General features: G+C 42.2%; 1 protein-coding gene across 2 annotated transcripts in view; it reads left to right on the forward strand.

Annotated features, from left to right (window-relative positions):
• The first annotated feature begins 11,029 nt into the window (after positions 1–11,029).
• The window catches only part of LOC147195963 (leucine-rich repeat and fibronectin type-III domain-containing protein 2), a 125,413-nt gene continuing 120,197 nt past the window's right edge, over positions 11,030–16,245 (forward strand). For both annotated transcript variants that reach the window (XM_086128087.1, XM_086128088.1), the window contains exon 1: positions 11,030–11,194. The gene's annotated coding sequence lies outside the window, so the exon portion shown is untranslated. The remainder of the gene's footprint in view (positions 11,195–16,245) is intronic.

Raw genomic sequence — 16,245 nt, forward strand, 5'->3', positions numbered from 1 at the left:
ATGGAAATTATTTCATGCTCAACCATTGTCAGTGTCGACGTGAGAACAGATTGCTTTGGCTGCAAGTTCTGGAAAGACATCCTCATTTATTTAACACCGTCCCCGTCTGTCACTTTCACATTTTTCTGTTATGAGAAACCTCATGTTATGACTGGTTATTCCTTGATGAATCATTTGTGCTGCAGTTGGTCTTTTATTATGTCACCTTTATTCTGTCATATCGGCCTGATGTCACAACAAGACATAAGCCCACGTTACTCAGTGACATGTGGCCTGGTCAGTACGTCGAGCTTTCTTCGAGTCAGAATGTCAGATTTCTTCCATATCTCCTGCATCCAGCTCTGCTCTCTGTAGTTACTTTGTATTTTTGGAGATAAAGATGTTTACTTTTCATATCCGTTTCTGGATCCAAATTCTGCTCCTCATGTTGACCCTTGACCTAGACAAGACAACCAGGGCTCCATTTATAAAATGTGAAACAATACAGTGTCTGGTCAGAATCACTCTTGTCAATTTATTAACGAATATAACAATACAAAAAATATCCAAGGTAAGGGAAGGTAAAGAAGACGCTTTCTCATTAAGGCCACTTTTATCCTGCCTGGAGGAAATTAAGGCCTGGATGGTACTACATTTCTTGAATTTCAATGAAAAGAATACCGAAATGATGGTGTTTGGTCCCAGTGGCCCTTGTTACAGTCCATCCTGTAGACTTGAGCCCCCTGGCTCCTTATCGTAAGTCAACAGTCTCAAACTTGGGTCTTAAACCGCACAGTCTTTTTCAATTGGACCGGGAAATTGTTGCCGTTGTTCAATCCAGGTTCTTCCATTTTAGGCAGCTGGCTAAAGTAAAACATATCTTTCCTCATGAGCACTTTCGAACAAAAATGCATGCCTTCGTCACATCCCGGCTGCATTACAGTAATGCACTTTTACTTTGGAGTCAGCTAATCCTCCATGAAGCATCTCTCGTTGGTCCAGAATGCTGCTGCTTGCCTCTTGACTGGTACTCATAAGAGGGAGCACATAACTCCTACTCTGGCATCCCTTCACTACCTCCCTATACATTTTAGAGTTCTTTTTAAGATCCTATTATTTGTTATCAAATCTTTAAATGGCCTCGCTCCACCTTACCTCTCTGAGCTCCGGTCTGCGGACCAGGCATTATTCGAAGTACCAAGAACTAAGCGGAGGCTCAGAGGGGATTGAGCCTTTTCCGTTGCCGCTCCCTCTCTTTGGAAGGACCTCCCACTGAATGTTTGGCAAGTCCCCTCACTGCCCATTGTTAAAACTCATCTCAAAACCCAATTTTATTCTTTGGATTTTGACTCAGCATGACTCCGACATGATTTTTAGTTTTACTGTTTTTGTGCTTTCTACTGTCTTTATTAATTTATTGCTTTATTGTTGTACGTATAATTTTTGCTCCATGCACAGCACTTTGAATAGAGCGGTGGTTCTTTTAAAGTGCTCTATAAATATAGTTAAATTGAATTGAGTTGAGTATGGCAAAAGCTCAAAAGGAATGGTGTTGAGAATGAAGTCTAACAGCATGATCGGAACTGAATAAGACTGACGATCTTTGAGTTGTTTTGTTTCTTTGCATCATCGAGCTTGTCATTGGGTGATGTCATCACATCCCATGTGAAAGAGGCGGAAACCGCTCACCTTCCTTGTCCTCTGGCTTTTCATTTGCACACGTTCTCTTGGCCAGATTTCTGACATGACGCGCAAACACCAAAAAGGTGTGATTCACCTGACAGCTCAGATGACTTTGAATCAAGGAAACATGGGTTTTCCCCGGGACTTAGGACTGTCATTTAAATGCGCGAAAAAGATCAAGCACGCTTATAATTTGAAAACACCTTACACCAGTGAATTTGTAGCCAACGAGTTGGGATGTGCAAACCTGTCATGCTGACGGCGATAATTACACATCAAAAGAGAGCATGTTTTTTTTTTTTAATGAATTCACCAATAGGGATGTAATACCCACTCAAGAATACGGTTATACGTCCATAGAGTTTGACCAGGCAATAGATTCACGAGGGCGACAATAGAGATAAATGTTGGGGGTACAAATGAAATAACTGGGGACAGAAAAAAAGCCCCATGAATACTTGTATTCGTACAAAATGAAATAATAAAGGATGTAAACCTTTCCAGCCAGCATCTCTATGAATTCAAAGTAATTTTCAAAAATGTTCCTCTCTTGTGGCTATTTTTACTGTCAACTCTCATGTGCTTTGTGCACTTTTAGTTCAGTCAACCACAATTGTATTTTGTCTCCTTTGGGGACTAAAATTCGATGTTATCTATTGTTACAGATGGAAAGTGGATTGTATGTGCCTCAGAGCAAGCCAATCAATTCACACTATTTCCCCCCCCTCCAAGCAATAAGGGCATTTTGAATTAATTACCATCCTTCTAAATGCCTACCATCACTACGGAAGAGGATTAGGGCCAGTGAAGAAAAAAAAATAAGGTTGGCAAGATTCTCACTTCTGGAAATCTGGAGTTACAAAAAATAGTAATAATAAATAAAAATAATCATATTAAAATACTCATATTTACAAATACTATGTAGCATATCGCTACATAGCAACTCTGAAAGTGCAATGCAGTACATCTTTTTGGTTGTTTTTTAAATCACAGCAACTTTTGCAACTACTATGGTATATTTTCCTTATTTCTTTATCATCATTTTGTGTCACACACAAATATAGAGACACAGAAGATGAAATATTCAAGTCATATTTTTTTCCACAAGTTATATCAATCCCTAAAAAGAAAAAAAATCACATTCATTTTAACCTTGCTTAACTTGTTTATTTCTCTCCCTTTGCCACTCCTGTAAGATGAACAACATCATAACGTTGATGCGCATAAACTGGAAAATCGTCACACATTGTTTAGTTGTTGAAATGTCCATGTAGTATTATCTATGTTGGACTAATCAAGCGCATTCTGAAACTGAGAAGAGCAGAGCACAAATCTGCCCTCAGGAATGGGAATCCGGACTACGCCATAGCCAGGTATTTTAGAGAGAAGAATCTTGGTTCTGCGGCCTCCCTTAGATTTATTAGCAAATAAATACTTTTAACCGAGCCAAGAGGAGGGAAGCCAGTTCGAAAGCCTCTCCAGAGAGAACGATACTGAATTCATGCACTTAATTCACTGGAACCGCATGGCCTCAATGAATCCCCGGAGTTAAGCTCATACCTATAACGATTCTGGCTTGTCATGGCTATCTGCGGTCTGTTATTTGCGTTTTCTGTATTGTTTTTGTTTGATTCTTTCATCTATGTCCTAAACACGGGAAGTGGATTCAATATAAGACGGCGCCCATTCTTTCTGCTGAAGAATAACCACACATCTATCGTAAGAAGCTTTCAAGAACCCCATCCTCCACTCCTTTCCCTTCTCATTCGTATCCTCTTATCATTGTAGCTCCTGAACATATTTACACTGCTTTTAATTTTTTTTTAATACATGAAATGTGTAGCCCTCTTTGTATTATTGCTCCTTTTGCATTCTCTTGTATGATTTGTAGTTTGGATTATGCTATGTTGAGTGGCTCTGCAAGCCCCACCCCTCTCCCAGCTGTCACTCATTTGCTAATGACAACACCTGTCTATGTAAAAGCCGGCAGCGGAGCCCAGACATATTAGCTTCCTGATGAAGTCCCGAGTGGTGAAATGTGTTGCATATTTCATGAATTTGCCCACCTTTAAACTATGACACCACTGGCACAAGTCTATCACGTGTGGGGCATCCAACATCCATTTTCCGATCCGCTTTCTCCTCACGCCGTGCATGTTTCTGGAATCTTGGAGGAGACCGGAGTACCCGGAGAAAACCCACGCAGGCATGGGGAAAACATGCAAACCCCACACCGGAAGGCTGGAGCCGGAATCGAATCCTGAACACTCTGCACTGTGAGGCCAACTCGCTAGCCAGTCGACCACCAATCTCACCAATCTCAATGTTGTCAAACCACCATAAGAACGAGGGGGAGGAATTGATTCAATTCTGAATAAATCAAGCGATTTATATCCTTAGGTTTTGTAATTAGGTACAATAGTGTTATTTAGTTTGTATAGTCATTACAAGTACGCTTATATTTAGAACATCTGCCATCGTTTAAATCAGCTTATTAAATGAGGAATCAAGTGTGTTCTTGACATTATGCGCCATTAGAGGACCTATCAATTAGGTGGTGTACTTCTTGATAAGTGCAACATCACTACAGTCGGATAACAATGACATTAGTGTCAGTAATTTTCAGGCTTCTGACCATGAAATGGTTCAAATGAATACATCAATCACTCCCGGCTCATTTTACACCCCCTATTAAACGTCACCTCATTGATTCCGATAATAAAATGATTAGCTGGGGTAACCATAATGTCAAGTAGTTTGAGCTTTAATTTACTGATTTATTGCACGTCTCATTGTCTGACTGTTGTAAAAAATGTTTATTTCTGGTACACGTAGAGGTCCCTATATCCGTCGTAAGAAACAGCGGTACGCATATAGCAGATCCCCGAGAAGCTGTAGTACTGAGATCAACGCTACCAGTATCATCCATTGCATAAAAGTCAGGCGCCTACGCAATAATAAAAGCATGTTTAACCCCGGAATGGGTGTAATTCAAGTTCAGGGTGCTTACCCTTAACCCCAGTTTCTTTTGATGCTTAACCCCATTCAATATGATATTTACTCGTTTTATTATGTGGATTGAATTAGAGACTCGCTGAGCAGAAATGTTTAAGCAAAAGAAAATAAAGGGGGTGGAGGAAGAATGCGTGCAAAAAGTGTCTTTCACAAACAGTATTCAAAAGGTTACATTGAATACTGACACAGTTCAAGGATGTTAAAGGTCAATATCTGTTAATCTCACCAAGCTTCAGAAACATATTCCTCTAGCGTTTTTTTCATTTTATGCGATAAATATCAAACCGGGCGGCCCGGTAGTCCAGTGGTTAGCACGTCGGCTTCACAGTGCAGAGGTACCGGGTTCAATTACAGCTCCGGCCTCCCTGTGTGGAGTTTGCATGTTCTCCCCGGGCCTGCGTGGGTTTTCTCCGGGTGCTCCGGTTTCCTCCCACATTCCAAAAACATGAACGGCAGGCTGATTGAACGCTCTAAATTGTCCCTGGGTGTGAATGTGAGCGTGGATGGTTGTTCGTCTCTGTGTGCCCTGCGATTGGCTGGCAACCGATTCAGGGTGTCCCACGCCTACTGCCCGAAGACGGCTGGGATAGGCTCCAGCACCCCCCCGCGACCCTAGTGAGGATCAAGCGGTTCGGAAAATGGATGGATGGATGGAAATATCAAACCATGACAATGGCCAAACCGTCAGCGGTGTTCTTAGGATATCAGAATCAGAATCATCTTTATTGGCCAAGTATGTAGAACACACAAGGAATTTTGTCTCCGGTAGTACAGGCTACACTAGTATCATCATCAACAAGGACACAGTAAGTATGGAAGGACATTCCGTCATGTAAGTGGACTGCTGTGCGGTAGTACCACCCAATGATAGCTGTAACACAATGTGCAAAGTATCAAGCAGAGCTAAAGTGATCGGTGGTAGAATACAATACTTTCACGATTGTGCAGTTGGTGCAGATAATCGTTGCAGCATTTTTTTTAAAGTGACCAGTAGTAGTATTTGTAGAGCAAGTTTAAGTGTGCAATTGTACAGAAGACCTTGAGCGCTTTAAAGTGTCTGGTGCTGTGGAATAGAGATCAGTGACAACGGTATATACTGCCAAGATTCATTATATGAATGTCCTGCTCCAATATCCCAAAGGTTTTCTACTAGGATTGTGATATTACGGCATTGGTGGCCATTTAAATACATTGGGTTGATTGTGGTGATCAGGAGACCATTGCGAGAGATGAGCTCCGCGACATTCTCCGTTATCATCTTCAAGTAGCCATTAAAATAGAAAGTCTCGGAGCTCATTACCGAATGGACATGGTCAGCAAAATTGCTCAGGTGGGTCGTGGTTTTGAAAGTTATGTTCACTCAGTGCTAAAGGACTCACATTATTATGCCGAAAACAAAAGTCAAATCAAATGTTATTACCAAGAAGAACGGCAATTAAAAAAAAAAAAATAAGTCACATATGCACAGGATGATGTTTATGCTCATTTCAGAGCCAAGCATCTGCTGGCAAGGGGGTGGGCTTGGGGTGGGGGATCCCTTTCCTAGTTCTATCGCCCATTTTTAAGGCAGAATTTTACTTGAAGTGTATTTGAAAAGAAGATCCAAACACAGATAAATGGCACCGTGGGCAACGCGGGCACAGTCGCCACATCTCCAACTGTCTGCCTCGATAAGAAGGAAAGCCAACAAAAGGCGGGAGCCTCCGGAATAAAAAAAAAAAAAAGAATGCTTGTGATGCCATTTTCTACTCACAAACACCACCAGGCATGATATTCCTTTCATGTCGACACCCCAAAAATGGCAGACGTCATTTTGACTGGAGTCAAGAAAAATAAAAAGCAACCACAAGCAACGACCACACCTCTTCGAATCATTTCTTCTGTTCAGTAAGTGGATACCAAGGTCACAGTTGGTGCAGCCGATTAGTCAAATGTAGTCTTTGCCATTTCATGCTTTCATTCCCTTTGACCAACATTGTACTTGTCTCTCTCATGTAGCCGTGGGGTGATCGCCCCAAGCGGAGATAAGCTGCAGGCTTGGACAACCACACTTTTATCCGACTTAATCTCCATACAGTAGATTTTACTCACTATTTATTTATTGAGTCAGTGTCTCCATCTCAGGCTGCTTTAAGTGATACCACTTCAGTCGGTGTTGGGCGAAACAACCCTGTAGGCATAAACGGCTGTACAATGGAGCCTGTAAGTTGAACGCAATCTGTTTTGGGATGCTTGTCGACATGGATTTTGAAACAAGTCTCCCATGGGAAATAATGCCTCAGGTGGTGCCTTGACTTAGAACTTCTTCGACTGCTGAGACAGTTCAAGGCAAGGCAGAGGGCGACTGACCCTCATGCCGACTGACTGCAGTGACTGATATCACTCAGTAGGCCACGTGCCATTAAAAGAAAAAAAATCCTCAACATGCAAGTACCGTATTTTCCGCACGAAAAGGCGCTTTGGAGTATAAGGCGCACCTTCGATGAATGGCCTATTTTAGAACTGTTCTCATATATAGAGCACACCCGCATTATAAGGCAAATAGAATAGAAGATACAATAGTGGCTGTGGTTGTGTTGTGCATCCACTAGATGGAGCTATGCTAAAGGGAATACAACACAGCTTTATTGATACAGAACTTCTACAACCGCTGCAGCTGTAACCAAGCGCTTTACAGAACATTTAAAATATTACATCCAATAAATTAGAATATTGATCCACATATTAGGCGCATTGGATTATAAAGTGCAATGTCGGCTTTCGAGAAAATTGAATGCTTTTAGGAGCGCCATACAGTACGAAAAATATGGTAAACTTAGTTTACATTGCCTTTTAATTTGTGGTATCTGCTTTTATGTTTATATTCTACAATATGATGATATTCATTGCTGTATAGAAAAAAAAAACATGATCCATTTGACTAATAATACATTAATCCCTCGCCACACACACACACACACACACACACATTAACTAAATAATCAAAATATACAAATCACAAAAAATACAGCCATATCGTCAGCCAGCCACAGTGTGGAAAGATGCATTGTTTCATGTTGATGCGCGGGAGAGAAGGTTTCCCTGCATGCCGAACAAAGAGCTGACGTGACTCAGAGGCTTTGTACATGTACTGTAGTGTACTGTACATGTACTCAAACAAGGCGCGTGATTGGTTCCCGGCGCGACATCGACCAATGACAGCACGAGTGAATTTACCCCATGAGCTGATTGGCTGCGCATTATCGCAGCCTCGCCCAGCAAACTTCCCTTGTGTCTCGCCACGCTGTTGACTGTCTCGCATACTGTATCTTAGTGTTGTGTTTGCAATAATTTCTTTGAACCCATGAGTAGGTTTATTTTTACTTTTTCACATAGGGACAGGTAGGTTTGGATTCATTGATTAAATTTTTTGTGCATCAAAATGAATTAAATTGGCATTTAGAAACTGCATGTTGTATTTCCTTAGGTTGTCTCTGTGTGATTTGATGAACTGAAATCTTTTTGGGTGATAAATATGCAAAGAACCAGAAAACAGGAAGGAGGCAAATACTTGTTCATGGTACTGTGTCATGCTGCTTTGAATGGGACTTTATTTCCGTCACAGTGTATTCTTACATCTCAATTCCCATTCTTCTTCTCTGATTACCGCTTGCTGCAGTTCATCTTAGAATTATTGCAAAAATGCCAAATAGGAGGGAAGACGTACATAGTCACCCCTTTGATGCTCCCTTTAACTTAATGCATGTTGGCATGTTTTTTCTCAATTCACTTTTTACTATCCTCAAATAAGCGAAGAGGCAGGGAGGAGCAGGGTAGACTAAGCAAGATGTATTTAACAAAAAATACAAACAGGAGTACACTGGAGAAAAACTAACTGAAGTACTTGAACAAAGTCCTGAAAAGCCCAAGGAACCAAAGTAACAAAAACCTATGACAGAAAACAAAACATGACGGGAGCACACAGACACTTAAAATGATCCAACCAAGACTGACAGAACCCATGGAACTAAATACAAGCAAAATGACGAGATACCGAGAAACACCTGGACAAGACACAAAGGGTCGAGGGAGCCAATTGGTTAAACACAAGGGACACGGATGACGACAACAGGTGGACAAATAAAAGGGCACATGAGGGAACAAAACCCAATGTAACCTAAACAAAACATATTGATACTCGTATCAATCTGCGTATCAATTCGGTATTGACTATGCTCATAAGGTAACAATACTTAGGGATACGTAATGAATGCCTTCTGCTCCACTTTGGCTTTTCGGAAACTTAGACCATAATTGGAATGTGCCACGGTCTGGGGGTGCCAGAGTGCGTTCTGGTCATTCTGACTGGGGACCCAGAACGTGACAACGTCAGCCAGGACAAGACGGAAGCGATTAGCGTAAAATGCCAGGGTTGTGGGCTGTTGGGCCATTTGAATGGATTTGACAACAAAACGTTCGTAAGTACAAAAGAAAGGGAGCTTCGTTTGCCTCTCGGTACTCAACTGTATTTATAGAGCACTCTAAAACAATCACCCTCTTTATACAAAGTGCTGTACATGGAGAAAACATACAATTTTTTAAAAAAAAGTAATGAGAAATAAATATATCCATCCATGCATTTTCTGAACCGCTTTATTCTCACAAGGGTCGTGGGGCGTGCTGGAGCCTATCCCAGCCGTCTTCGGGCAGTAGGCGGGGGACACCCTGAACTGGTTGCCAGCCAATCGCAGGGCACACAGAGACAAACAACCATCCGTGATCACACTCACACCTAGGGACAATTTGGAGTGTTCAATCAGCCTGCCGTGCATGTTTTTGGAATGTGGGAGGAAACCCGAGTACCCGGAGAAAACCCACACAGGCACGAGGAGAACATGCAAACTCCACAAAGGAAGGCCGGAGCTGGGATCGAACCCGGTACCTCTGCACGGTGAGGTCGATGCGCTAACCACTGGCTTCACCGGGCCGCCTAAATAAATATAAAAGGATAAGATCAAAATAAGTGTATAAATAAGTTATTCCAAAGCCAAGCTAAAAAGATGTGCTAAAAGATAGATGTTACGAACATTTTTCACTCGGGTAACAAACTGAGCCACCGAAAATATTGGACGCTGTTTTCATTTTAATAATAATAATAATAATAATGCATTTTATTTAAAAGCGCCTTTCATGCCACCCAAGGACACTGTACAGACAATAAGAAAATACAATGTAAAAATTAGTAAACGAGATATTATATAAAAACAGGACATAAAATCATAAAAACATAGGAAATGGAAGAGCTATGTGTTGTAGGCAATCCTGAACAGGTGTGTTTTTAGACGGGACTTGAAAGTGGAAAGAGGTGTGCAGTTTTGGAGGTCCGGAGATAGGTTGTTCCAGAGCTTTGGAGCAGCGTGACTGAAGGCTCTGGCTCCCATGGTGCTCAGTCGGGCAGGGGGCACTGACAGGCGGAGGGAGGACGAGGATCTGAGGGAGCGAGAGGGGATATGCACCTGGAGAAGGTCGGATAGGTAAGGAGGGGCCAGGTTTTTTTGATACATTGCAGTTCGACACTACAGAAACCATACAGAATCATTCAATGCATATTTTGTGGATGAATGTGTTCTGTCCCCTTTTGGGGAACTCGTTTTTTTGTGGATTTCTCACGAGAACTTGAAACCTTATGACGGTCAGAAGAGTTTTGAGGGAGCGATGCGTTTAGAACAACAGATAGTACACTGCACCTGATAGGCTACTTTGTTCCCGTGAATGCTAAATACCGTTAAGAAGACACTAATCCGTGGTCGCTCCTTAATCTCCTGCACACAGCACGACACCGCAGGCTGTGGGGCGAGCAACCCAACTGTGTCTTTTTACGCACGGCCATTGCGCACTCGCCCCCCTCCAAGTGTTTGCGTAAATGCGCTCCCCCGTGCGAACTGACCTGCCTGCGCGCCCATCCTCCCAGCAGCTGCCGAGAGATTTTCCCAGCGTCCTCGTTGCTAGTCCCTTCACCAAAAGCCAACAAACTTCTCTGTTCGGTGGATCTAAATTTTGGTCAGCTTTCGGGATCCAATGGACCTTTCGCAAAGATAGGGAAATAGTTCCAAGGGACATAGTGTGCTCGCCGTGGAGAGTATAATTAGTTGCCATGTAGCAACACTCTGAAATGACGCTTGGAAATATTACAGCAGAGCCCTCGCATCCAACCGATTTATTTTTACTTCAAGGGAAAACTATACATGCGATGTGAAGCGCTTCGTCGCAGTTTGGTTCTCAGCGAGTGCAGCTTTTCAGAGCATCACAGATCTTGCCGGTGACATCCCCCCCCCCCCCCCCCCCCCCCCCTCCGTCAAGGAAGAAGCTCGAGTGAGGAAGCGAATATGCTGTCGGATAGGCAGCTGGTGGTTGTGCAGTTCAGATCTTGGTTTGAGTAGATGGACGAAGGGAGCGGCTGAAGCCCCGAACCAGGTCAACTCATCCGCATTCATACAGCCTGCAGCGACATATAATGGATCGTTATCCATCTTCAAAGGTAAGGGGGGGGGGGGGGGGGGGTGGATCATGTCCGATTCTGTCATGCAGTCTTAAACATTACATTATCTGTTTATAATGCAGCACACGAGTGGGTGGAATGCATACTGTAACAAATAGGTTTTTCATAGTTAAAAGAATATATATACTGTATATTTTGATGCACGACGCGCAATCTGCAGTGTCGGAGGTGTGTTGGAAAGTAGCTCACGGTTGCTCCTAGATTATCACAGGTAACCCGATTGCAATGGGATCAGTCCGGCAGAGGCTGCTGAGACTGTTCGTGTTCCGGAGTCCTCGCTTTGTTCTTAATGCGGGGGGGGGGGGGGGGGGGGGGGGGGGGGGGGGCTGCTGCGTGGGATTCGATGTATATCATGATGCTCGTAACCGACGCACACTAATTCCGGGTGCACTTTCGGGGGTCTGCGAATTGCGCGTGTGCACGTGAAATAGAATAGAAGGGCCGGTGTTGGTCGCCCAAACGCTTTTTGTAATAATACCCCCAATGTAATTGATGTGGGGGTATTGTGTCTGTTCAATTCGTGCTGTTTTCACAGCCTGCGTATGCCACCAATGTGCTCACGCTTAATTATGTTGAGAAACTTAACGTCTCAGTGGAATATCAAACGGTGCGCGCGCACGATCGCTTATATCGGAGGCGAGCGTCTGATAGGAGGATCGATAGCCACTCCGAGGCTCCATAGGAAGCAGTTTACGACCCCCCCCCCCCCCCCCCCCACACACACACACACACACTCCCCACCCGCAGTAATCTCTCCTTTGTGGATTACAAGCAGTTCCTTGGAGGGTCGCAATCGCAACTCCTCGCCTGGAGAGCTTTGGTGGCTTTTGCAGAACCATGGACAGCTCACAGTGTGAGCTGCAGTGGGAGACGGCACCTGACTCCCTCAATGGGGCATTGATCTTCCCCACCCCCACACCTAAAAAAAAAAATCTCCCTGTCCAGGATTCGTTTCCTGAATCCCGTGTTAAGATTTCTTGTCAAAGCAATGCATTAAGGACCCACACACACATTTACGAAAAGTGGAATGACGCAAAATGACTCACTGACGACCGCACTTGGCATGCAGAACAGTTTAGTGGTAGTCGTTATGATTTGAGTCCAGCATCAATATCTGTCATTTCAAAACAGGAACACTCTCGCAATCGATTCAGCGGGGACAGAAATTGCTATCACGTGCAAAACTACTACACCCGTTCTAGGATATGCAAATAAACCCAATGATTTCCACACTGTCATTATTGTCATTATTTGTTTCCCAAGAAAGCAGACGTATCCGAAAGCAGTTCATCCAAAGTATATATAGAATTTATTATATAGTGTGGGTATTGTCCTACTTCGTATAATGTGCTTGAAGAAACTAAAATTACACTTGTTCCTGTAACACAGCTAAATTAACGACACGATCATAATTGATTTTTAATTACCCATCATGAATTGATTTCACCAACTTTAAGAGCATTCAATTGTCAGAATTGCTTCGTGCTGAGAGAAGGCTAGTCAAATGGAATTACTTTTAATTACTATTTTGAGTCAGTGAACAACTCGTGATTGCAAACATCAAACAAATTAACAAACAAAACAATATGCGAAATAAAAGTATCTGCAGTGACCAGTACCCGAAACATCAGTTTTACACAGTCCACAGCACGTTTTGTGTCAAGGATGAAAATATGATACAAAACAAAGATGAGCTAGTGCAATGAAATTGTTTTGTTTTCAAGAGACAATGATATTCAAACACTGATGGTAAGAGAAATGTTGCAGCACTTTTGTATTTTATCCATTGTTTCAAAAGAAGCCTCAGAATCAAAAAACATAGTTGAAAACGGAACTCTTAAGTTTCTGTTGGCAAACTAGGCTTTCCCCCCCCCCCCTTTTAACATTGCACAATACATTTTACTTTTTTTTTTTAATTAACTGTCACCACAACTCAATGTCAACACAGTCTATAGCAGTGGTTCTTAACCTTGTTCGAGGTACCGAACCCAACCAGTTCACATGCACATTCACCGAACCATTCATTCGTGAAAAATAAAAATATGATTCAAGAAGTGTTCCTTCAGTTTTGAGTTGCTCAACTTGGCATGACAAATCATGCAGATAGGATAATTCACTCCCATCACTTTACATGATGCATGTGAATCCATGTTGGAAATATTTGTCCGACCACTTTTTTTTTTTTTGCTTGACATAGTTGGCATGTTTTTAAAAAAATTCAAATATATATATATATATAGTCAGAATTTCTAAAATAGCACAGTGAGACACATAAAACTTTAAAACCATGATGACAGAAATAAGAACCAAATAGGTAAGACATCATAAAAAAGACAATACAGTTATAAGCTGTCCACTGCAGTAACCGCTGTCCCTGAAAGGGTTAAAATCAACTGTAAACTCTACCAATGGTTGTTGTTTAGTGGTATCAGAACAACTTTGTCTACTTTTATTTTAGAACAGTTTTAGTTTTTGCCTCTTCATGATTTATCGCTGTTATTCGGAGCTCCACGAGCAACATTAGAGAGAGTGTGCTCATGTGCTGTGTTCCTGCCATGTGTGTCTCACGCTAGCATTCGGCATTGTCTCCGTTTAATCTCAAGCGTATCCAAAACATCATCCCACAAGAGGCAAGACCTTAGACGAGGGTTAGCACCATTTTTTTGTTGTTTGCAGTGATTTCATTTCCCAATGAGTCAGCGGTCGGAATCTCTTTGTTTTGAAATTTGGACCTCAGCTGGATCTGCAGCCTTTGTCACTTCCCTCCCATACCTGGTGATTGAATTGAAATGTATGCTGTTCAAATCCCAACAGAAGTCATCGAAAATTACCTTTTACATCTAGTACACTCCAAATACAGTAAACGGACATCTGTGATCTCATTTGATGTGAATGGCTTTAATTTAAAATGTCACACATCCACTGTTGTTGTGGCTAGCGACGTTGTGAACAATGTCGTCGGCAAACATGCGAAGGCAACCTCAATTGCCTGATAATCAGATGAAAAAGAGCTCGGACTCAGAGGGGCAAGTAGCAGCCAGAATGTCTTATTAGTCCAAGCAGGGAAAATACTGATGGCCCATCTCTCAGAAAAAGCAGCAATTTTCATGAACACCCCCTCCACCCACAAAAAAAAAAAAATCTAAGTGGATTGACAGTGGCTTTATAACAGAACTAAGAATATAAAGACCACACATAGAAAACATATTCTCACTCATGATACAATCAAATATCTGTCAAGGACAATACAAGATGGATAAATATCAAACAACGGAGTTGTACTACATTTTAAATCAATGCATTATATATACATTACCGTCTATATTCATTCACCAGATGAGCCCCACATTCGTTAGAGGTCAGTTCAAGCGCATTTTGATATTCCCTGAAATAGATTTTTACCAACATCAAGATGATGGATCTAGCTTTCGGTAGATTTTATGAATAAGGAATTGCGGAATAATTACATTTGTCTGGATTGCTTTGTGCACAATTTACCTTTGCACCAAATGATCGTTTTTGAACTTTGTCTCCCTTCACAAAATCAGATTCGTTCTCTGCCTTGTACGGCTGACTCTACAGCAGATTATAGTGGGACTAGCCTGTTGTTTCAGTTTGTTTTGCCACTGCAATTGATGAGATGTGCGCGTGGGTAACTTTCATAGGAATGCTCTTGTAAAAATGCGACAGAAGAAAGGCATCAGAGAGTTTGATTCCTTCCCATTCGGCGTGCTTGGGTTGTGACTCTCCTCTTTTGTCCCTCATCGCCAACAGTCAAAACAAAATCGTCACCAATGTTCGTCTTGCATGTCGAGATCACGGCTTTCAATGTCTGATGCCAAAATGACGCTTCGGGGTTAATGCCCTCTGTTGAGGCTGCACGGGGAAATTGATAGGCCTGCTTTGACAGATGAGATAACCTGCTATCACAGGCAAATGCAATTTACGGGGACGACAGATGGATGCAGAGCATTCTCTCTGAAGTAGGCCAATTTTACCTTGGGGAGAGACTCCACATGCAAAGAAGGCTCTCGGGTAATGTGAGAAAGTTGTTGTTTCGCATGTGAAATTCTGTGAGAGGGCAAAGACGAATGAGGACATTTACATTTTCCTGGCAGGCCATTTTTGCTCGGTTCTGACATAGACAAACCTGAATAGAGAATAGTTCCCTCTACATTCCAAGACTCAATGCTGGGTGTCTGTAACGGTGTTCCTTTTTCAATCTGGTTTGTGAGCAAAAGCAGTGAAATACAACTCGTACTCTGCCGCCCACAAGAAAATTAAAAAATAAATAAGACAAGACCGGTTGTAGGAGGCACGTGAAGACGTCCAGGTGTGTTTGAGCTGTTTTGAAATCATGAATATGCTGAAAGAAGTTGAGGAACTCTGCCGCAGGGCGTTCTTGAATAATTTTTGTGCCCCAACTGCAAATTGTTGTGCATTAGAGGGAGACATTTCCCTTAAAGAGACTGTCACCAAGTAGTCGTCAAAATATACTTCTTGTTAGGAATGACTTCCATAGAGGTCACGTTTATGTGTTGAAGTAACAATTGTATAGTGGATATGATCGAACGAATTCCCAAATTTGAAAACGCATCAACAAAATCGCAATGGAGTTGGGATGTTTTGTTACACATAAATAAAAACAGAATACAATGATTTGCAAATCATGTTCAGCCTATATTCAATTGAATAAACTACAGAGATGAGATATTTAATGTTAAAACTAATACATGTTATTCTTTTTTTTGCAAATGATCATTAACTTAAAATTTTATGGCTGCAACACGTTCCAAAAAAGCTTGGACAGTTGGAAAAAAAGACTGGGGAAGTTGAGGAATGCTAATCAAACACCTGTTTGGAACAACCCACAGCTGAAAAGGCTAACTGGGAACAGTTGGGTGCCATGATTGGGTGTCAAAGGAGCTTGCCTGAATTGCTCGGTCATTCACAAGGTGGGCCAAGGTTGACCTCTTTGTGAACGACTGTGTGAGAAAATAGTCAAACAGTTTAAGGACAAAGTGAGCGAC

This window comes from Hippocampus guttulatus, chromosome 13 (genome assembly GCF_054856545.1).
Source record: "Hippocampus guttulatus isolate MCC_2025c chromosome 13, RoL_Hgut_1.0, whole genome shotgun sequence".
Taxonomy (NCBI): domain Eukaryota; kingdom Metazoa; phylum Chordata; class Actinopteri; order Syngnathiformes; family Syngnathidae; genus Hippocampus; species Hippocampus guttulatus.